Below are 23,008 nucleotides of genomic sequence, written 5' to 3' on the forward strand. Positions count from 1 at the left end.
TAATGAAATGCACATATTCCTCAAGAGCCCATAATATGATCACCGTTACACACTCACATTCGTCTACAGGCGATTTAAAGTCATTAATTAACCCTTGTTCATGTTTTTGAACTGAAGGAGGAAGCTGGAGAAAACCCAAGAAGAGAGAACATGCAAACTCCACACAGAAGGGGATCGAACCTAGAATATTTTTGCTGTGAAGCAACAGTGCAAACCTCTGCACCACTGTGCCGCCACTGGACAATATATATGAAGTGAAAAATCCCCACTGGCTCAGGGAGTTCGACTTCAGATGGAGAGTGAAGCCTCCGTCCTGAGTGACTTTTTATGTTTTATTAATACATTTTTGGGGCTTTCATGCCTTTAATTGAAAGGATAGTCACTGATAGACAGGGGATGGAGAGACGGAGAGGAGGAATGACATGCAGCAAAGGGCCACCGGGAGATTTGAGCCGGTGCAGACTGCAGCGAGGACTTTATAGCCTCTATATACTATATATGGGGGCTTCTGCTCAACCCAGTGAGCTACAGTATACGACAGCCATGTTTTATCAGATTTAACGAGAAATAATACAAAAAGAATAAAAATATAAATATTTTTGAGCAGGGCAGCAGGTGACACAAGAGGAGTGTGTGTGTGTGTGTGTGTAGTGATGAGTATGACAACACTGCAGCCTTCACCTTCACCTTCACTCCTCCACACACAGAGGCAGCGCCTTGTAGAGTCACTGCAGCTCTCTCCTCTGTGGCGTTTTTCAGCGGCAGATTTATCATCTCATCTTTCTTTCCAACCATCATCTTTTTGTTTTTCCTTGAGCTTTTGACTTCTCCAGCTGAGGAGGGAACAGTCAGACGGGGGAAGATTTACAGCCACGCAAACTCAATCTTTCTCTTCGCTCTAAATCCGTGGCGGCCTGAGCGTAAAAGAATCAAACGACCCCGAGTGTTTTACACCTTTTAATGTTTCCAAAACAAAGTCCCGAAACTGTGAGCTCGTGCAAAGTCGCTGAACTGGATCCAAGGTCAAGAAAAACTACCAGAGGAGAATTATGTCCCTGACAGCAGCGTTATATATACAGGACTATAAATCTGACAGAAGCCGAGCTCTGTGCTTCTGCAGCTGCTCACACATGAACTCTCATGAACACTCTTTTCCACAATCATTTTAACTCGTTCGTTTATGATTTTGGAAAATAAATATTAAATTTCCAGGCTATATGTCTAAGGAACTAGGATGACCGCCTCACAGTCGTATCCCTCCACCTGCCATCAGTGAGTAGTGGCCAACAGTGGTGTTTTTAGAGAACAACATAAAGTAGACCTTTTGGATATAAACTGTCATCAAGTTCAGTTTGTCCCCTATTTGAGGTACATTGGGTTACAGTATATTTAACTGTATGATTTTTTTGAATTATGGCTCAGTGAGGGCACATTGACATTGACCTTGACCTTTGTCCACCAAAATCTAATCATCCCTTGATTTCGAGTGGACATTTGCACCAGATTTAAAGATATATTGCCGTGTGAAGGCCAAAGCTGTGTTTGGTGAGCTCTCTGTGACTTCAAATAAAGTGTCATTAACAGATGTGTGAGGTCAGTGAAGGCACCACCACACTCCGTCTTTTATCTTCTCTTCCAGCTATAGACCCTCTCGTCTTTTTTTAGCGGCGGCGGTGTTGGCATTAGACAGCAAGGTCACCAAGTTATTCATCTTTGCCTCCCTCCATTCCTCCTCCTCCTCTCATCACTGTCTCATTGCCTCTCCTCCTCAACGTGACTGGTGACAGGGCCCCGCCACAATAAAACTTCACACGTCAGCAGGGCAATCAAATGCCACCTACACAGCATGCACTTCATCAGTGTGTGTGTGTGTGTGTGTGTGTGTGTGTGTGTGTGTGCATGAAGGAGGTACAGTAGATTGAAGGTGAAGGCTGCAGTATTGTCATCCTCACCACCACAGACACAATGCTCTCTTTGTGTCACCTGCTGCCCTTTAGATGACAGTAGAGAGAGAAAGGGAGAGACGAGGCGAGGGAGTTTTTGTTTGAAATTTATTAAAACTTTATTAGGCATGCAGCAAAGTCTAGTCTCATTTTATTCTGAAGGGTCATACAGTCGCAGACACCAAGGGGTGACCGGTCTGTGAACAAAAGACACAGAGAGGAGAGAGGTGACATATGTAAGAGTTCACCCAACAGGAAGTGCATCCTTCACATTAGGGATTGTTCCACATGGCAGGGTAATCTTTAGGGTAGGCTTTTATTTTGAAAACCTCCAGTAAAACCCTGTAGAGCAATGATTTCAAAGCGTGTTGCTCAATTATGGTTCAACTTATTTCAAAAAAACACATCTCATACAATGACGTCTTTTACAGCTGTGTGTAACATGATGTCATAACCACATGAAGCTTATGTTATAGTTAATCTCTGTTTTTTTATTGGCATTTCTGCTCAGGAGAACCGGGACATTTCCCGGTACAGGATGCACCAATTTTCTCACCAAACTTGATTTATCTGAAGTTTGAAGTTTATTGTGGCGGGAAGAGTTATGTTTCTGCAGATTTTTCCTTAAACAGCTGAGAAGATAGATGTCAACGACTCAAAGGAAATAATGTGGCATCTGAGTAAAAACCCAGACTGACATGTGGTGTTTTCATTGCTTCATTCATGGGAAAAAGAAATACCTTTCATCCGTCTCACCTCGTTCTTCTCGCTCTGCTGAAGATTTACACCATTCTTCGTGCACTTGTTTGGTCCATAGATAAAACTCTGATGGACAGAAGGGACAGAAGACGAAGGTTGAGGCGGGGGTGCATGGGGTACGTGACGGACAGGAAGACACTCGTCATCCCTAATGGATGCTTCAGGAAACTGCTACGTAATGAAGGGTTTTATTACTTAGTCGTCCCAGCGAGCCATCTGTGCGACTCCTAGCGTGTGTGTGTGTGTGTGTGTGATATGAACGAACATTATGCCGCCCGTCACCTCATCCATCTCCTCACCCGCTGCCTCGCTCTGCATGGAGGGGAGGGGGGGTCACCTCCAGAGAGTGTGTGTGTGACCCCTCGGTATCACTCACGTCCGACTCTGTGGCACGTTCACATGAATCAACGCTGATGGTTGTTGGTCAAATGGATGAGCAGTTACAAGGCAGCGAAATTCAGCGTCTGTGTTTACGTTGTGTTTTTTAACGCTGCAAAAACTTATCTCCCACAAGTCAGTGTGTGTGTTTTTGTGTGTGAATCACTGATGCGTTTTCTCTTTGTTGCTGTCGGCTCACTCATGGTTTCACTGATAATACTTTTCTCTTGTTTTTTTTCGTTTATTCATTTATTTTTTATCCTGTTATGAACAGACCATTTGCACAGAATATGTCCTCTGGACCGCAACATCGTTCCTTTTGGTTTCATCTTCTGAGCGTTATCGTAAGACATATTTGAAGGTGGAATAAAACAACTTCAAATAGTACACTAAGCATGTCTTTCCTTCAGGGCAGAAAGAAAAGACCAAACATTATATATTACAATATTTTATTGCTCCACTTGGGAGTTAATTTTGCTCTGAATAGGAAAAAGAAGAGATCCAGCTCTGCGGTAGGTGGGCTAATTGTGATAAAAGCTGTGTGTTTAATCTTATTAAATATACACTATATCCAAATAAGGGGTATTTCCAGACCAATTTATTCTAGGGCCCTAAGCGGGGGATTAGAATATAATTAAAATATAATGTATTTTCATTGTTGGCCTGCTTAGATGAGAATATAAATTGACAGGGCTGTTAAAGTTAGAATAGCAGCTATTAGCAGCACATCATAAACTTAATTGGAATAAAACTGGCATAAAATTAACTTCAAGGTGTGTTTAGTATCTGCATTGTTTCAAATGTGCTTCTGTGACTTTTAAATGAGGAAAGGTGTAGCTAGCATAAACAATACCACAGATGAGCTGAATCTCTGACAAAAACAGACTTTCAGAGGTCACGTCAGATGTTAAACAATATATTAATTTGCCACTTCAGGTAAATGGTTGTTTAATTTAGCCGGTTTAATGAGGAAGTTTATTTCTTGTGTAAGCTGCTTAGTCCTGTTTTCAATTAGCATCTTTTGTGGCTGCCGTTCAACATTAGCACTCTGTCTAATCACATTTTTTCATTTAAACATAGGCTACTGCTACTGCTGCTAATGATGATGATGCTGTTCAGTATATTTGGATATTACCTATGTGACATCACTGTGTAGTCACTGGTTACAGTAAGTTAGCATCTATTAGCATACAAGACAGCCAGCTAACCTAAGAACTGTTGCTGATGAGCTAAACTGTGATGGGCAGTTAAACTTTTATGCTTCCTGACATCTCAATAATGATTCCTATACGCACAATAAGAAGACATGACAATACTGAAGTGTCTACCATCTCAAATAGAAGCCCAGGCTTATGCTTTAACCACCGAATGGACCCGACTAGTACTATGTCCTATATTGGACAGATTTTATTTAGTTTTGAACAAATCTCAGCAAAGATGAGAATATACTATGAAATCGTTCTGTTCTTACTGTTTCTTACTTTTTCAGTTTACTGTTCATTTAGAAGTTTAATTGGCACTCATTAAACCGGTGTTCTCACCAAACAAACAAAGAACAAAAACAAACAAACCAACCAAACAACACGACTGGGCGCGCTGGGTTTGCGTCGAAATCATGTACGAAGAACTCGGGTCAGGTCGGACCACAAGAGAATTAACACTCATGAGTCTGGCTGCATTGGGTCCATTGAGCTTCAACACCCACGGGTCACACCGGGTCGCGTTTTAATTTTCAGCAAGAATTAAGCATCTTAGAAACTGCTCAAACGGGTGATCAGTGGCTTTGAGAGAAGAACTTGAATTTGCAGGGAAAAAAAATAGAGCCAGCTTCTATTTGCCCAAACCTGGGGCCAGACTTGGCAAAGGAAAGGATCCGCCCCGGCTTTTATTTGAGAATTAGTGGTATTTATCTACCCACACAGCTCCAGGTAGCTAAATCAGCTAATGGGGGAAACTGTGTAAAACAACTTGACCAGTCTTTGTTACATTACCTGTAGCTTTTTATCCAAAGCTTTAACTCTAATTACAGTGTGTGCATGCGTCTTACTCAGGGTGAATTATGCAGTGAACTAAGTCACGGCGATCCATCACAGCCACCCTGCTGTTTACTAACCTTGGGGGCAAACACACATAATTGATTTATCTACATTCTTTAATCACTATTGCACTCTCGCTCTCTCTCACTCTCTCTTTCTCAGTGTGTGTGTGTGTGTGTGTGTGTGTGTGTGTGTAGTCCTTCCCAGCTGCAGCCAATTCCCTCGAAGGATTGTGACAGGACTTGCACTTTTAAGGACAGGAAAGTTAAATTTGATAAAACTCCTCTTTCTCCTTTAGTCTGGATCTTTGCCCAAGTGTGTGTTTCAGTGTGCGTGTGTGTGTGTGTGTGTGTGTGTGTGTGTGTGTGTGTGTTTGTGTTAGTATTTGATAGCTGAGATTCTCTGTCATCTCTGACCTTCCCTGCTCCTCTCGTCCTCATCTTATCTTTCCTTGACAAGATGGAGGAACACGCACTTCTTTTAAATATTGATGTCCACTTTTTCGGGCTGACCGTAAAAAACTGTGGTCCAGGGACAAAACACAGAGAAAGAGGAAGAGGAAGCAATAACATGTAAACACACACACAAATAGCCTACAGACCAACCTCACACACGCACACACATAAAATACATATAAAATATATATATACACACATGATGAGGACAGAATTCAGTTTGAAGTGACGGCGCTGTGACTGATTGAAAAACCTGCACCCTGCTGTGCATTTCAATTCAGAGTGCATTACCCCCTACCTCTGTGTGTGTGGGTCTGTTTATGCGAGTAGGCTACAAACACAACCCTCCCTCCGAGTGTATACAGTAGCTACCTCCTGGGATGATGAAAGTAAATGAAGTGACAAACAAATCAGCCACAGATTTGGTGGTGCTGTATAGTACCAGATCACGCAATGGCCAATTAAACTGAGTCGAACGGTGATGAGACAGAGCGAGTAGAGATGGAGACGTGACGTCTGACAGTGAGCGCAACTCACTTGTGATTTTGTTTTGGCGGTTGGTTTGTAATGATGCAATGAGCGGCAATATTTGAGTGAAAATGACAGTTGAGTTAGAAATTGACAAAGTTCAATAAGTCAGTGAACAAATAACTTCAATGTTTCACTGACAGAAATGTGTCATAAGTGTGTTTTTCCCTTTTTCCTGCTTATGACCACATCCCATAGCTTTGTTTTATCAAATTTCTGCCTTTTGTTGGGATATAAGACCAATTATTATCACATAAGCTACCATGATGATCTCCAAACTCACTTAAAAACATTAAAACCAACAGAAAAATGATGTTTCTTGTAAATGCCATTAGCTTATTTAAGTTGAGGGATTGAGTTACTGATTATTTGAACCTGAAATTGACATATTGGTAGTAAAAATATGTGTTTTCCTGAATATTTTATCAATGCATGATGATCAAATCACTAAATCATGGCTGCACAGTTTGACCAAAATCCACCAAAAAAAAAAAAAGTCCAAAAACCACAGGTGCAGAACTGTGCAAACAACCTTTGACCTTTCGAGTCGGCAGGTTAAATGAAACATATTCGTCTTTTCAGGATCTAACACACAACATGAAAAAAAACCTTCAAAAGCAAAACGACATCTCTCTGCTCCTTCATCCAGCTCGCTCTAAATCAGACTGTTCACTTTCATTTCTTCCTCTTTGTGTCGTCTCCTTTCTTTCTGCTCCCTGACTTTCAATCATTTTTGATTATAGCCTGCGCCCTGGTTCCCACCCACCTGTGTGTGTGATTGTTGCTTTAATTATGTTTTTGTTTTTTTTACTCTGTGATTTTGCCCTTCTCTGATTATTATACTTTTTTGTCAGTCTTGAGATGTGTGTGTGTCCAAGGTCCTCAGCTCGACATCTTAATAACACAGAGCATGAGGGCCCTTAAGCGACGTCGCTCTTTCTCACTGTCTGATTAGTGGGAGTCAGAGCTGCAGAAGGATTTCTCAGTCGAGCGCAGTCAGGGGCAATCAGAGGGGTCTGGAGGGGTCTTAACGGTCGAAGACCTCCAGGAGACCAATTAGAGAGAGTGAGCGAAGGAGGAGTAACAGATATAGGTGGATGAAAAAAAAATAGAGGGGTTGGGAGGGAAGTGATTGGTGAATGGAGTGGTGGGCAGCAAGGACGCTGAATTAGAGATGGCCAAGAGGAGATGTGAAGGTGTGATGAAGGAGGAAAGAGAAGGGGGAGAGGCAAAGATGTTTTAAAGAGGGGATGAGATGACAGGAAAAGCGTTTGCTAACTTGCCCTGAATGCACAGGTAATTAGTTCGGGAGGTATCTTGTCATAAACTAGAATAATGTTCACATGGTGAATGGTGAGGCTTAAGGGTCCCCAATTATAGATGCTTGTGTTAAAGCTCCATACAGTATAAAGATGTCCATGTGTAGTGTGATGATAAAGCAGCTCTAGGTTCTATATTAATACTGTGAAAGTATCGAAGCATCAGTACAAAGAGAAATACTCACAGCCTGTATTCAGAAACAAAGCCTTAAAAAAAAAACAACCGTCAGGACTTCCTGTCACTTTGTGATGTCACAACAACCCAACCAAACATTTAGCCACATGCCCCAAGCCCCAAGCTAGCCCTGAACATGAAACATGTAGATTCATAAATGTTTACAGGGAATCTCATCATTTGCTGACACCAACCTGTTGTTACCGGAGCTTCAGAGACAATAAAACACCAGTAAAGTTTAAACCAATTGTGAACATATTGATACAGCACAATCAGTAATATATTTTACACAGTTTCATTGGTGTGATATACGTTATAGCTAGCATTGGCGTAGCCTCGAGCCCTGTCTGTAGCCTTAAGCAGTGATGAGGAGCGGGCCACAGGGATCACTCTCTCCTCTCCATCTCAACATCACCAGATTTTTTTTCTTTTTAATTTCCATATTTTAAACCCAATGAAATCAAATCACATAACCTCAGGCAATTTGTCAGACTTTACACAGTATTTTTTTTTGTCTCCACATATGCAGAAGAACTCCTCAACACCTGTGGGCGGACTTTGTGTGGAATCACAGCAGAGTTCCCCTTTAAGGGATCATCACAGCTCTTAGGATTCGTCCTTAGGGGAACTAAGGGCGAGATGTGAGGGAGGGAGGGAGGGAGGAGATGATGGGGGGGAACGGGACGGAGAGTGTCAGATGAAATGAAGCACAAATGCATGGAGAGAGAGAAAAAGGGAAGGAAGACAGAGGGCGAAAAGAGAAAACCCAGACAGGTGAAAAAAGTCAATCAGACACTCAGAGCGAATACAAGTTAAAAACAGCTTGAACTGTGAAGCACAATGATGAATAATGATGGTAGTGGAGTATTGAACCGGGCTACCGCTCTGAATGCAATAAGGAGGAGGAGAAAAGAGACGGATAAAGAGGAGGAGAGCGAAGAAGCCAATGGGGTTATGGCTGAATGAAGGTTGAATGTGTCTGTCTGTGCATGTGCAGCTATCACCATTCGCCTCAACTATTAACGTCGGCATCCATCAGCACAGACCTGACCTCCACACCAGCGTGTCTGGATATACAGTACCTGTACGTGTGTGTGCGTGCACGTGTGTGTGTGTGTGCTTGGGGGGGCCATCGTAAATCGATCACACACACACTCCTCCACCACAGGAAGTGCAAAGTGAAAAATAGTCTGTCCTTCTGCACTTGAAGCTAAAAGCCTCAGTGATGTATGTGACCACTTGCTTAATGGAAAATATCCACAATGCAACACGATAAAACTAACAGGTCGATCGGTGTGTTTCCCCCCCCTCCCCAATGAAAATAATTGCTGTGGTTTGTTGGAGTTTGAGCGCAATAGGAGGGTCACACAGTCACAGATTGGATATAATAATAATAATATAAAAATAATATAAAAATAATATAATAATACAAGGTCACCTCTTCCTCTATACCTCTATATACCTCTCATCTTCATCCCCCCCACCATAGTAAGAGACGAGCTGCTTATTGGATAATGTACCGGTATGTGGTGGTCATATTGGAGGTTTTTATCTCTCTATCTATCTATCTATTAGTGCGAAAACAACAACATCAACAGATGGAAAACGTTTCTTTAATGTACAGATTTTTCACACCAGTGCACACATGGATCATTCCTGTGCTCATGTCACACCTGTTAGCTCGTGCACATAAGTAACTGGTGTGTGTGACCCCTACTGCTGCTGTGATGCACTTCACTGATGCATGTCAAAGCAGCAGTTTTGTCCTTCAGGTACTGTGGCATGCAACCTTGTTTCCTAAAAGTAACACTGTTGTGCTGCTCACTTTCTATAGTAGTTAGTATGGCTGTAATAGCACCTTTACTAGTGTGTTTTTACCTTCATGAGTTGAGACTCAAATGAAATGACGCTAGTAAAGACTGAGTTACAACACAGACAGTTGACAGTGTTAGCGGTCATGCAAATGCTAATTTTTTCTAGGTTTTTCAAGGTTTAAGTGACTGTGAGTCAAAGAGCACATGTAGCAGAGCATCTTTTTTTTGTTAGCTGAAAACTGGCAGTAGTTAACACCATAGACACATGGACGCATTGTATCGCACGTCCCGTTGCTGCAATACGTAAAGAAACGCCACCATATTGGATGTGACAAATCTGCCCTGTGAACGGACTGAACTTTATAAAACACCTTTCTACAAAGTGCTATAGTTTAATGCTATTAGTGCTATAAGTTAATACCTTTCATTTACCCCTTCATTTAGAAACATTAACTACATAGTGGGGCTTTAATTTCTCCTTATATACAGTATTTTGCGACCAGACTTGTTCCCTTTTGATAAATCATTTTCATCACCAGTGACTGTATGTACAAAGAATCACACTGAACTATACAGCTGTATGTACAAATAATGAAGAACACGCATATCTATATAAGGTTGTGTGTGTCGGTCTGTGTGCATTAGTGTAAGCTAAAACGCTTTGAAAAGAGTTAAAAACCCTTTGAGAAGAATTGTTTTGCACAGCTTTTGCTTGCCAATCTCGACATTGACGTACGACTCAACGCTCAATCCGGCGTCTATGTATATACTTACGTCTATGGTTAACACAGTGTTAGTGGCAGTACTAATGCAATCATTTGCTCACTGTATTGACAAGGTTTTTGGTTTTATTTAGTTCCGCCCCTTTGATCAGGATTGACTCCTCAGCTTTGTGACATATGAAACTCCTGACTGTCTGAATCTGTTTTTGTTTGACTGTTAGCAAATTCCTACAGCTCCATTTGTTGACGTGTTGGCAACGTTGAAAACTAGAGGTCTTTCAGTGACTGTGCACAAGTCCACATGGATGTTTAATATTTAACATTTCCCTAAAACCAATCTTTTCCTTAACCTCAAACTAACCTCACACTGCACCACCTACCTCCTCCTCTCTATGAGCTCTACAACTGTAGCACACTATAAGGAAACTGCACCACAAACAATCTAATCCAGGCAGCAGTTGGCAGTAAGTGAAATGTCTGGGAGAGATTGCAGCACCGTGGTACAGTAGTGTAACTGGTCCTTCATGTGTAACTGTTACGATCCTGTTTCCCAGGATCAGTGGGAGCTGCAGAAAATCTCTTTTCTATCTCCTTTCCTGCCTGAGTCGTCACATCCAGACCTCCTCCTCTGGGCAAGGAACATGCCATCGACCTTCTCTCTCCTGCATCTGCTTCTTTCTGTCTGTCTTGTCACAGGATATGTTCTTATTCTCAAGTTGTTGTGCATCTTTTATTGCAAGATTATTAATGTAAGATCAGTGGAAATGTTCAGGATCCAGAGGACTGTCACTGCTTTAGACTTCACTGCAGGGTAAAGATAAAAAGCCGCCGTTAGAGGCTCAACGATGCACTCACAGCATGATAAATGACAACGGGGAGTAAACAAATATACTGCAGCTTCTGCGCAGCGCATGTTATACCGTATATGGACGTTCTGCTCAGATTAAACCCATTAGTTCAGAGAGTTCAAAGCTCTGACCTTTTTAAATATGTTAGAGGTGCCAAAATATGAGGCCGTTTTTAGACTCTCACCCTCCAGAGACCGGTCGCACTCCCCCAGCGCCGTCTACATAAAACAAGAGGTCGCGAAAGGATGAAAGCAATGAGAGGCTGAAGGAAAGAGACAAGTGTGGGGCGGAGAGATAAATATATAGAGCAGAGGAACAGAAAGAGAGAGAGAGATGTGTCACTCCCCCCCTCCAGTGTCCTCTTTTCCGTTCTTCTCCACTTTAAAGTTACTGGGAGGCATGGGGAGAGATGGATGGAGGGAGGGAGGGAAGGGGCTGGAGAGATGGAGGAGTGTGTCGCTGCCCACTCGAGGGCAAAGAGCACCTTGGCAGAGAGACCAGTCCTCTCTGTCCTCCTCCTCCTCCTCTTCTTCGTCTTCTTCTCTTGATTTCTGTCTTCCTCTATGGCTCCTCTGTCTCGTTTTACAGCTTCATTTATTTCTCTCTTCTCTTCTGGTGCCTCACACTGATCTTATTTAACCAGGAAATGTATGGAAATTCATATTCAAGTCGCCTTTAATGTCAAGGCTTTAATGTCCGTAATGTTCCTTAAAGGAATAATTCACCAAAGAATGAAATTCAGTCATTATTGACTCACCCTCATGCTGATGAATACTCTGGAGTAGTTTTTTATTTCTCAAAGTGCATCTGGAGACCTGGGAGGGGGGTTCGTAGTCCAACAAAAACGTTATATGAGAGTCAATAGCACCCGACACAAAAATGTCCATAAAACTACACAAAAACCTTGAAATATTCTTCCATACTGCTCATCCACTGAAATCCAAGTGTCCTGAAGGGATATAGTCCAGAGTTGCACACAAGGACTGTTTAGGCTTTAAAAATGTCCTAATAGCGTTGTTTCGAGTAAACTCTGGACTATATCACTTGGACACTTGGATTGCAGCAGACGAGCAGTGTGGAGGAATATTACCGTAGATGACCATTTATTAGCCCGGGCGTTTAATATGCTAAATCGACTTGGAGCCCAGGCGTTTATAAGAACCAGGCGCGTATTTGCAACAGGCTACAATTTATTTTTGCAATGAGCAGCACCAGACCATCATGCAAAGAACAAGGATTTCACCGTAGGACCACTGGAACAAAACTACTTTTTTCCCCGACGCATCTTTATTGACATCAGACAATAAATACAAAGACAGTTTGTCTGTGTTACCGCGACACAGGGAGCTGATCAGAGCAGTGTTATGAATGATAACGGAAGGGGGGGTCGATCGCGGTAATTTCAACACTGTACATTAGCGCATTTATCTATATCCCTATATCCCTCAGTCTAGCGCGCCTGTGTTTGTGTGTGTGTGCGCGCCTGCATGCGAGAGAGAGAGCGAGAGGACGGGCTGACTTACAGAAGAGGTGAGAGCCGGTGCTGTTAAAAAAAAAACTTTTGTTTTCTGTGCAAGACTATGGTAAACACTTAATCGCCCGGGCGTTTAATTGAACCGGCGTTTATTATGCCAAATGAAGTCGGATCCCGGCGGCTATTAGAGCACAGGCGCGTATTTGCACGCGGGCGATTATTTGGTCATCTACGGTATGTAGTTTTATGGACCTTTTTGTGTTGGGCACTATTACTCTCATATAAGGATTTTGTTGGACTACGTATCCCCCTCCCGGGTCTCCAGATGCAATTTCATTTTTTGATGAACTATTCCTTTAAACGCAACTCTTGGTTATAATAATCCAACCAGAGGAAAACTGGTGTACATTTTGCTAAAGGAAAAAAGCATCACAGATAGAACAGTAGAGCCTAAACCAGAGCAGATTTTACTAAATGGATGAACTGACTAGAATTTGTTGCTCTGAGGTCAAAGGTCAAGGTCATTGTGACCTCGTTTTTTTTCGTTTTTGCTTCTTTTTTTTTTCTTTTTTGCTGTAACTCACAAATCTACACACACGGATTATGCCACGATGTAAAGGTTAAAAAATAAAGTGCTGACATTTTGTATTCAAATGGATCAAAGTTCAATGTCGTTTTGATGTCATAATGTTCTGTAACGACACATCTGGCTGTGATTCAGTGCTGTAAGTAATTTTATCTTGTATTCACTTTTACTAAGGGGGTGGGGATACGTGCACACACTGACAATGTAAGGAGAGACACAATCGATGTAAACACACACACACACACACACACACACACACACAGATACCGTTGTAATCCATCTTAATACCTCGGGGTGTGAGTGCAGGGATAGAGGAGGATAAATGATCATCTTATAGCTCCACATAATCACAGCAGCAGAGGATGATGTTCTTACTGTGCTCCCTAAAGACTGTGTGTGTGTCTGTGTGTGTTGTATGAATCCCCTGCATTGTAACAAATTATATCTATTAATAACTTTTCCCCTTTGTTTACACGTGTTGATCATTGCTGCAGTGACATTTGCATACACAAAGGATTGTGTTTGTGTGTCTTTGTCACAAAGATAATGTGGTCTTCTCTTCATCCATAAGAAAACATGTGAAGCCATTAGCTTTACACATCACACACACACACACACACACAAACACACACACACTTGTATCGGATCAATCTTGTGGCGGAGAACACGTCATGTATTTACAGTAAAATCAGCCCACGGTGTCAAAGCCGTTAACCTGCTGCTTGTGCGTTCACAGATAAGCTCCCTCTGCACGTTCATGGCTCGACACACGTCGCACACAAACACACAAACTCACACAGCGACATAATCTCGATCCATACGACCACATGACGGCCTCAAAAAAAAAAAATGTAACTCAGAGCTTTTATCCTCCTGGTTTGTTTGGGAGAAGAAAAGCTTTCATGTCTTTGGAACAAATTGTACAAAATAGAAGCTCTCTCTCGCTCACACACGCACATTCACAAATACTCTCTCTCACACACACACATACACACACATATTGTTGATATATTTAGTTGCCTTCACTCACTCACTGTTGATTATGTTGTCTTTGAATTAAAGCCAAGGACGTCTTACTTCACCTTGCTCTGAATCGGAGGGTTGCATAAGGAAAGATGTGCGTCATCAGCAGCATCAAGTGTTTGTTTAAATCTAAGTCCTGATTCAATATTCATCATTAAATTCATTGATTATTAGATTTATTGTGAAGAGTAAATGCTAGAAACATTATCAGATGTGTCTTGCACATACTTTTCCAGTAACATTTGAGCTGTTAACTTGATTAAAACAGTGCACCATTTGGACAGCTCTTGTTTTTCACACCAGCTGACTTCATGCATTCACTTGGACTCATGTTTCTGTCCACCTTTATTGATATGAGTCCAATATTCACTCTGTTTGGTCACCACCAACAACTGTTAGCCACATCTGGCTAATTAGCTGCTAAATGCTCCACAATGTGCATCAGGCTTCGTGCTAGCTTTAGTTCAACAGATGCCTGATAATGCTAAGTATGATGCTTGATTGCTTTTTTTTCACAGCTAATTTAGGTTTGTGAGGTTTATTATTTTACAGTAGATGTACTTATGTATGTTTGCCTGGTTTCTGTAGTTTTTCTTTCATGTTTCATTATTTTTAAAACTTACACAGCATGAACCTGGTTCAATACGCTGCAGTTCACATGGTAAAGTGTCCTTGGGCAAGATATTGAACCGAAGATTGCCCCACTGATGTATCATTGGTTTTTTGAATAGAGAAAAGTGCAATAAAGCACTGTATGAATGTGTGTGAATGGATGAATGTGACTTGTAGTGTGAAGCTTTTAAGACTAGAAAGTCCATTTACCATTCAGGTGCCATCTTCCTCGGCATCATCGTGGTGGAGAATAGAGAGATGGGAAGATGAATGAGGTGGATAGAGCAATCAGATCAGCGCTCTCCTTCAGTGCCACAGACTCAGCTCGTTATTTGATTTTTATATATTTAAGTCTGTTGTCCAGACTCACCCACTGTGTAATTTGATTCAGTGCGCTCACTGTTTCGTTTGTCTTTCAGGGCCTCGCTCTGCGTGATTAGACCGTCTGAGCTTCCTGCTGGGTTTATAATCACAGCTCATGTTTATGTGATAGGATCAGTATTGAATCTGTAAATCCAGAAAGCTAATGCAGAAGAATGAACGATTATATTAAAAACACAGTGAACTTTTTGTCTGATTTCCTGCAAATGTCAGCAGCGATGCTTTCATAAAGCTCCTTTGTGCCTTTTTGTTTTATGGAGGATTTTTGTTTTATGGTAGATTCAGGAACGGCTGGGAGAGACATTGGAGGGTGGACATAATTTAGCCGTCATCATCGAGTCCATCATTTACCCAGGTGGAGCTTCTGGTCTCTGCTGCTTCATTCTCAACCAAACACACAAACATCAACATAACACCAGTCCTTCACCTGCGCTTCCTCTTCTTTGCCACCTGCATTCACATAATGATAGTCCTGGTAGCACAAACTGCAATCATTTGCTGTCTTTGCTGCACAAAACAGAGAAAATACAGTGGTTTTCCAATAATATGAACTTGACTCGTGATGCATGAAAGAAGAGAGGATAGCGCAGGGTGGTGAAGGGAAAGAGGATTTCTGGAGTCAATGAAAGGCTCATTGTGATAAAACCACCTCTGACACTTTAAGCTGCAAAGTATAAGCCGGTGGAGGATGGGGGGGTTCACATACACAAAGATGAGCATAGAAATGTAATGAATGAATAAAGGGGGAAAAAAAGGTTAAAAATAACAAACAGGAAAAAAAAGTTGGTTTTAAAAACATTAGAAACCCAAAAAGGTCAGTCAACTAGCCGCCTGATTAGAGAAGCTTACAGAGCGGCCAATAAAAAGCATCCAGCCGTGCATTTACGGGCATTAGCGGGCACATCTGGGACATGTGTTCGACCAATCAGATTTCCCCGTTGTGTAAACACCCCCCCACCCCCAATTGAATGCGCACACATAAACACGCACACATGCACACAAAGACACATTATGTACCTAAGCCACGACTGGACACCATCTGGTGTGCTGCACATGGTCCAGTAGGAGAAGTATATTGTAGTATTTACATTCCAGGAGGGAGGAAAGCCGTGCATTATGGGGAATTATGGCCACAGCTGGAGAATGTCTTTGACCAATCAGAGCGCTCCGACACTGACCTGTGTTATATTTAGTGTGGTTTGGTGTTATTCAGTGTTCCTGTAACATATGGTAGGTTTTCATCAAGTCTCCACCTCACCAATTAATCATTTGTCCCTTTAAACGAAGGTCACCATAAGGACTGGTACAGTAGCATCACATTGGATTTTCACTAAGAGAACTCAAATCAAATATTCTGCTGAATTTTAGAGGATAAAAAGTAGATTTTTCTTTCTTCTTCAACATGTAGCGACTCGGAAAAGGTTGTGATCTATTTATAAACTAAATTTAATCACATTACATTTCAAATCCGCGACAAATGAATCATTGTTCTGTAAAACTCATATTTAAATTGTTGTTTTCCCCGATGTGTCTAATTTCAGTCGTCAGCCATTAGATGCCGTTGACAACTTGATGACCGTGACGCTGCTAAAAGTGTGTATCACAGTTCACACACCAGTAAATAGCATAGAGTCCCTGTATATATACACACACACACACACACACACACACACACACACACATACATAAGCCACACTGGAACATATTATACCTTCAATCTCACGCCTTCTCTCTTTTCACATGTTCCCCGTGGTGAGAAATCAACTCATCCAACAGTCTCTCATTTTCCACAGTGTTACCCACAATACAGTTCCCACAGGGGCCGCTGCCTTTATTATTGTCACAGTACAGAAGTGGAAAAGTACTGAATGCTCGAGTTAAACATAGAGCTGCTTCGTCTGTTTTGTGTGTTCGCTGTGGATTTGATTTGATTTGATTTGATAAATTCCTGGAGATTAAAAAAAAAAAACAGAAATGTAAAGATGTAAAAAGCCCTGCAGTGCAGACCCACACATGTTCCTTTCCTTTTGAATTTGTCGCAAAGGCATTATGGGAATTATGTGATGTCACTACACACACACACACACATACACAAGGATTAGTCATAACATATCAGTGTGGTGTACCATGGCTGTGGGTTATTGATCATGTTACATGTTGTTGATTGGTTATTGGTTAAATTTTAACAATACATACAATTGTAAAATATAGAATATAGTGATTCTATCAGTTTATTTTGAGATGGTGCTGTTAGAGAGACGCCCACAATTCATTCTTGCAGCAGGTTATGATGACTCATAGTTACATTTTGTTGCCAGGCGACATCTTGTGGCCATAGTTATTATGACAGGTGAAGTAACATAATGTAAATTAGGAGCAGTTACACTTATTTGATATTTGAGCCAACGTCAATATAAAAAGACTTGTTGGCATCGCTTTAAGTCATCAAATAAAACCATCAATGATGAAATAACTAAACGTTTCCTTCATGTTTGCCTAGAAATTCAGGTCCATCTACTCCTAAAGCATTTACTGAAGTAGTATAACAAGTAAAATATAACAAAGCTAACTGGAGTTTGGTCGAGAAGTAACTCCCAAATACAAGTTAACAACTCTGCGGCTCACCTTCCTTCAGGACTCTGCAGTTCAGAGGAACATTGCCAAGAAGAAAACCCCTGGATTTCATTGAACCTCTCAGTTTGGCGCCGATAGTAAAGACTCGTGGTGCGTTTGATGTTGCTCTTGACGTTTCAACCGCGCCTTAATGGAATTTTTGACGGCAGCACTGAGAATATGAATGCGCACGCTCATACAAAGGATTTGATATGGATGTACGCACTCAAATGCAGCACACGGAGGACTTGTTTGGAGGAGTTTTCTCTCTTTTCTTCTCTGCTCTCCCCTCAGTGCCAGAGTTTCGTAACTTTTAATCAAAGCGAGAATAAAAGTCAGCATCGGCTTCGCCAGACAAAGGAAAAGACAGAGAAGAAACAAAGAGACAGATGGATTCACTCAGGGTCAGAGGGTGTGACGAAACTGGCAGATCTAAAATAACAACGTCCACAAATGTCCTACGCGTCAGGATAAAAACAAACATACAATACAGCCCTTCATAAAGAAGGACAATGGAGGGACACTTGGTGGACAGAGATGACTAGGCCTCCATTATTATTCTGGAAGAGGAGGCCACTCAAGAGACAGAACTGGCAATAAGACATTGAGGCTCTCAGGATCTTTTAAAGAGGGTCACAGCAAGGACTGAAAGTACCAGGAAATAGTTTCAAAGACGAAAGAAGAGTCCTGAAATATAATGATTTATGTGTGCATGGTGGAAAACAAACATGCAAGTTGCACAGTTGGTCCCCCCCCCCATAGCCATTTTAATGACATACTGTACCAAGCTGTAAAATACAGTGAGAAGGACCCTGTGATGTTGGGTTACAGGTTGTTAAGTTCCTGTGGAGCCTTAAAACCAGCCGTCAGGACTTCCTGTGACGTTGTGATGTCACAACAATGCAGTCACCAAGCCCCGCCCCCACATGGACCCACCATTCAACATTTGCAGGACTTGGTTTCTCTGAGTTTTCTTTACCTGGAATCTGTTCGATTTTTATTGTATCACAGAAAACAAATCAGCCAATCAGAAGAGAGGCTCAGAGCCTCCTCTCTTCTGATTGGCTCCAAGAGGAGATACACAGAGATCTTTTGTCTCATGAATATTCAGTAATACTTTAAATAAAATACAGGAAACATGTAAAACGTAGACTTTATGAAACAACTTTGGAGTGTTTTCAGATTTGCACAGTTGAATGGGCGGAGGAGATTTTGTCGTAAACTGCACAACACAACCTCTCTCCTGCTTATTTTTAGTCCGTTTGCAACCAAGAAATGTTTATAAATGTCACTGGGCTTCAGTCTCTATATCAGAACATTTAAAATGAGCAAAGCTCGCTGGAAAAATTAGCTCTAATTTACCCAATAGCACAAAAAACAAAGACACAAAGAAACCCAAATGTGCGTTTAATTGAAGTGGAACCAGTTCATTATATGATAAATATAGATGAATTATGACGACGGATCAAGGATCGGCTTTATGGCTGGGCATTAGCCGACCCTTAAAACACAAAAACAACTCAATGAACTCTGACCTCAGTGTTTCAGCCTCTTCAGCTGATGGAAACATCTCAGATTTTTCCATCTTGACATTTTCTCGCGCCCAGTTTCAATCTTCTGTCTCTTTCTGTTTGAGACTTAATTAATCTCCTCAGCAGGACGCCACTTCTCACATTCCTCTCTTTCATGTTTTCACTCCACACCTCCTCCCTTTCTGTTTCATTCACCCTTTACAGTGTGTGTCTCTCATACTCTTATACTCTCTCTCTCTCTGAGTGATACTGGCTGATAAATGTATAAAGGAGGCGGGGGCTGTTTCTGATTAATAGCCAAGAGGTCATTCAGGAAACATAATGAGTTTTCCTGCTGAGGAGTGTGTCTGTGTGTGTGTGTGCGTGTGTTCTACATGGTCGAGTGGTCTTGTTTGCGAGTGTGTATCTCTCTAGAAGCCGATAGCAGTGAAAAACGCTCCATTTTCATTGCCTCATTTTATCGACTGTGTGAGTGACATTTTCCCATTTCTCCTCCTCCGTTCACTCCTTATCCTCCACATTCACTTTCCTTCTCCATACATCCCTCCCTTTTTTCTTTTTTTAATGGCCTTCGGGGTTAAGAATACAAATTACACAGCAAGACATCAGCTATATGAACTCAAAGGCGCTAATTAAACATCGATACCTTTCTGCCAAATGAACTCGGAGACCACAATGGAAGCAGTTGTTGCTGCTGCTGCTGCTCAGCTCATTCTGGATAGAAAGTGAAAGTGTTTCAAGTTCCCAGTGGAAGAACTAGAGATTTAAATTGTAATCTGTAACATGTCATGATTTAGTCTGATGTTACATAACCCAACGTTACCTAAACTAAACTAAATTAAAAGCATACTGTAGTGTAGCAAAGTATAACATAACTTCATAATATAACTGAACTTAACAGCACTTAACTTAAACACAATTTAAGTTAAAGTTATAGTTCAACATTTTGCGTGATCCCGTCGGGGGCAGTTTTTCAGCAAGCAGTCTCTGCATTTGCCCCGAAAACAACTCTGTCTCGTAACGTTCGGTTATTATCTCATAGCGTGGTGAATGTGCAGGTCACAACTTGTCCACCAGAGCGTTTTGGAGTTGTTGGATTGTGTATTTGATGAGTTTGATGAGGGAAACCAAGAAATCCCATGAGCCTCCGTATAGCTCTGAGCAGCTCGCGTCTCTGCTCCGCCGTTCTGAAAATAGCTTGCACCGACAATTAAAGGTAACGAACCTACTGCTATGACTATAGGGATTATGGCAATGGCCCAATTTGCCAAAAATGTTGAACTATCCCTTTAATTTATTTATTTAAAAGGGACATTACTCATAAATAACATCAGTGTTTAAAAAAATGCGGATATAAATGTACTTCGTATATCACGTCCTCTGAAGGGAATCATTTGGGGGTCAAAGTTCAAGAAATCAAATGAAAGACAAAAGTCATACCTCGTTAAATTCGTCCTCCATCTTTCTTTGACCCCTTACTTCCTTCCTTCCTCTCTCCCTCCTGCGTCCTATCCTTCTCCTTGTAATCTCACTTTACGTTCCTCCCTCCTCCCTTCTTACTCGCTCCCTCTCCCTCTAAAATACAACCGTAGTAAAACCCAGTCACAGCGATCCATTAATATTCTCCCTCCACGCTGCCGTCTCCTGCTCCTGATGTAATCACTCTCATATTCATTCATTTCTCTCCCTCCCTCTCTCTCTCTCCCTCCATCTCCCTGACTTTGTCATCTTCTGTCCTCTGTTTACTTTGTTAAATCCTTGAGTTTTGTCCTCTGTCACTTCCTCTTCTCTTCTCTTTCTCTTCTTTCTCTCTCTCTCGCCCGGAGCGTCGTCTTCCTCTTCCTGTCTATAATCTTCCATCTCTCTGCTGATTTAAGGAACGCTCTGTTCTGTTCTCCGTGGCGTCTCAGAGCGAGCATGGTGTTATCTGTCTGCCCAATTTTACACGCTGCATTGTAATGCCTCAAACACACACACACACACACACACACTAACACACTACGACACACACACACACGCTGTCACATAAACCCACAGTATATCTACAGACACACTTCTATCTTCCATCTCCTGATACTTCACTAGTTGACAGCAGAATATCTATGAGTTACGATGCCACTCACTCACTCACCCAATTTCTGAAACAAGCGCATACACACACACACACACTCACAGATGGAGGGATTATGTGCTATCACATTAGCGGGGCAGCTTTGTGTTAATGGCCTCTTTGCATCATCCAACAGGGAATAAAACTTTGGCGCTCTGACTCTCTAAACACATTCAACCTTCTGGCCTGTGGAGGAAATGTCCAACTACACACACACACACACACACACACAGTTCAACTCCCAGCTGCATCATCTGGATGTGTTGGTCCAATTTTTAGAAATTAGATGTTTTCAGTTGACTAACTAATTTGCATGTATTTTAAAGGGATAGTTTAACATTTTGGCGAATTGGCCCATTGCCCTAATCCCTATAGTCATAGCAGTAGGTTCATTACCTTTAATTGTCGGTGCAAGCTGTTTTTAGAACGGTGGAGCAGAGCTGCGAGCTGTTCAGAGCTACGCTACGGAGGCTCATGGGATTTCTTGGTTTCCCTCATCAAACTCATCAAATACACAATCCAACAACTCCAAAAGGTACCGTACGCTCCGTTATTATCTCATAGCGTGGTGAATGTGCAGGTCACAACTTGTCCACCAGAGCGTTTTGGAGTTGTTGGATTGTGTTTTGATGAGTTTGATGAGGGAAACCAAGAAATCCCATGAGCCTCCATCACACACACCAATAGATCCATGCACACTCAGCGCTACAGTATAACCATGATTGACAGTTTGTTGTGACGCCTCCTCCATGACCTATGAATTTGTGCAGGGTCGTGGACGATGACTGGTCGGGGTCAAACTTGTAGTGTTGGCATCAGTCTCCCGGCCAAGACACTGCATGACAAGACAAGACAAAATATTGTGATCCTGGCGTAAGTTGGACCCTCATGTAATCACACTGAGCGATTTGAAGCTGAAGTTATTTCTCTACAACATTAAAACTAGTCTCAGTGTTACAGCTGATCTGTGCACATGGACGCACACACACACTTCTCTTCCCCTCCTCATATAAAAGCTTCAGATGTGAGCTTGGAGACTCAATTAAGTGAATTATTCCTGTGGTTAAGAAGCTAGAAAATGAAATAACTGTTATAAGAAAGGTCAAAGATGCTTGTTACAGTTGCGGGTTGTAAATAATTGTGCAACAACAAGCCTTTAGAGCCTGTTGTAAAAACACAAATGGTCCAATTAAACAGCATGCAGGCAGATTCAGCTGCAGTAATGAGACACCTCTGAAAACCTGCAATGTACAGTTTCTCTAAAAAGGTTTCTCTGAAGGTGTATTTGTACTACGACTGATGTTCTGCTCAGTTACTACAACACAGTGTCATGTTCATGTTGTCGCCTGCTGATGAGAAAATATACAATTGTTACAATACAACCTCAACAGTCGAGTGGTAACCCTTGAAAATTTCATCCCTGGATAGTTTGACAACGCGGCAGAAAATAGAGAACAGAAAATACACTTTAATATCAAGAGTAGGGTCCTTTTTAAAGATCTCAAGGTTTATAACGTAAATTTAACAAAAAAAAACTGTTTCAGTGGTTCGTAAGTGTAATGAGAATCTAGCATTTATAACTATGTTTAAAAAATTACATATTGATTAGTATCGTTATAAATGAGGAGTTAAGTATTTAATAATGTGGACACATTTTTCAAAAGTTCAGTTATTGTAACATATGAGCGTTTGTTTTCCTC

The 23,008-nt window shown here is 41.6% G+C and overlaps 1 protein-coding gene across 2 annotated transcripts in view; it reads left to right on the forward strand.

Moving 5' to 3' along the window:
- The window catches only part of htr2cl1 (5-hydroxytryptamine (serotonin) receptor 2C, G protein-coupled-like 1), a 128,353-nt gene that overhangs the window by 79,773 nt on the left and 25,572 nt on the right, over positions 1-23,008 (forward strand). The window lies entirely within an intron of this gene.

The sequence above is a fragment of the Trachurus japonicus genome, chromosome 18, assembly GCF_045865225.1.
Source record: "Trachurus japonicus isolate A0001 chromosome 18, Traja_1.0".
Classification (NCBI taxonomy): Eukaryota; Metazoa; Chordata; class Actinopteri; order Carangiformes; family Carangidae; genus Trachurus; species Trachurus japonicus.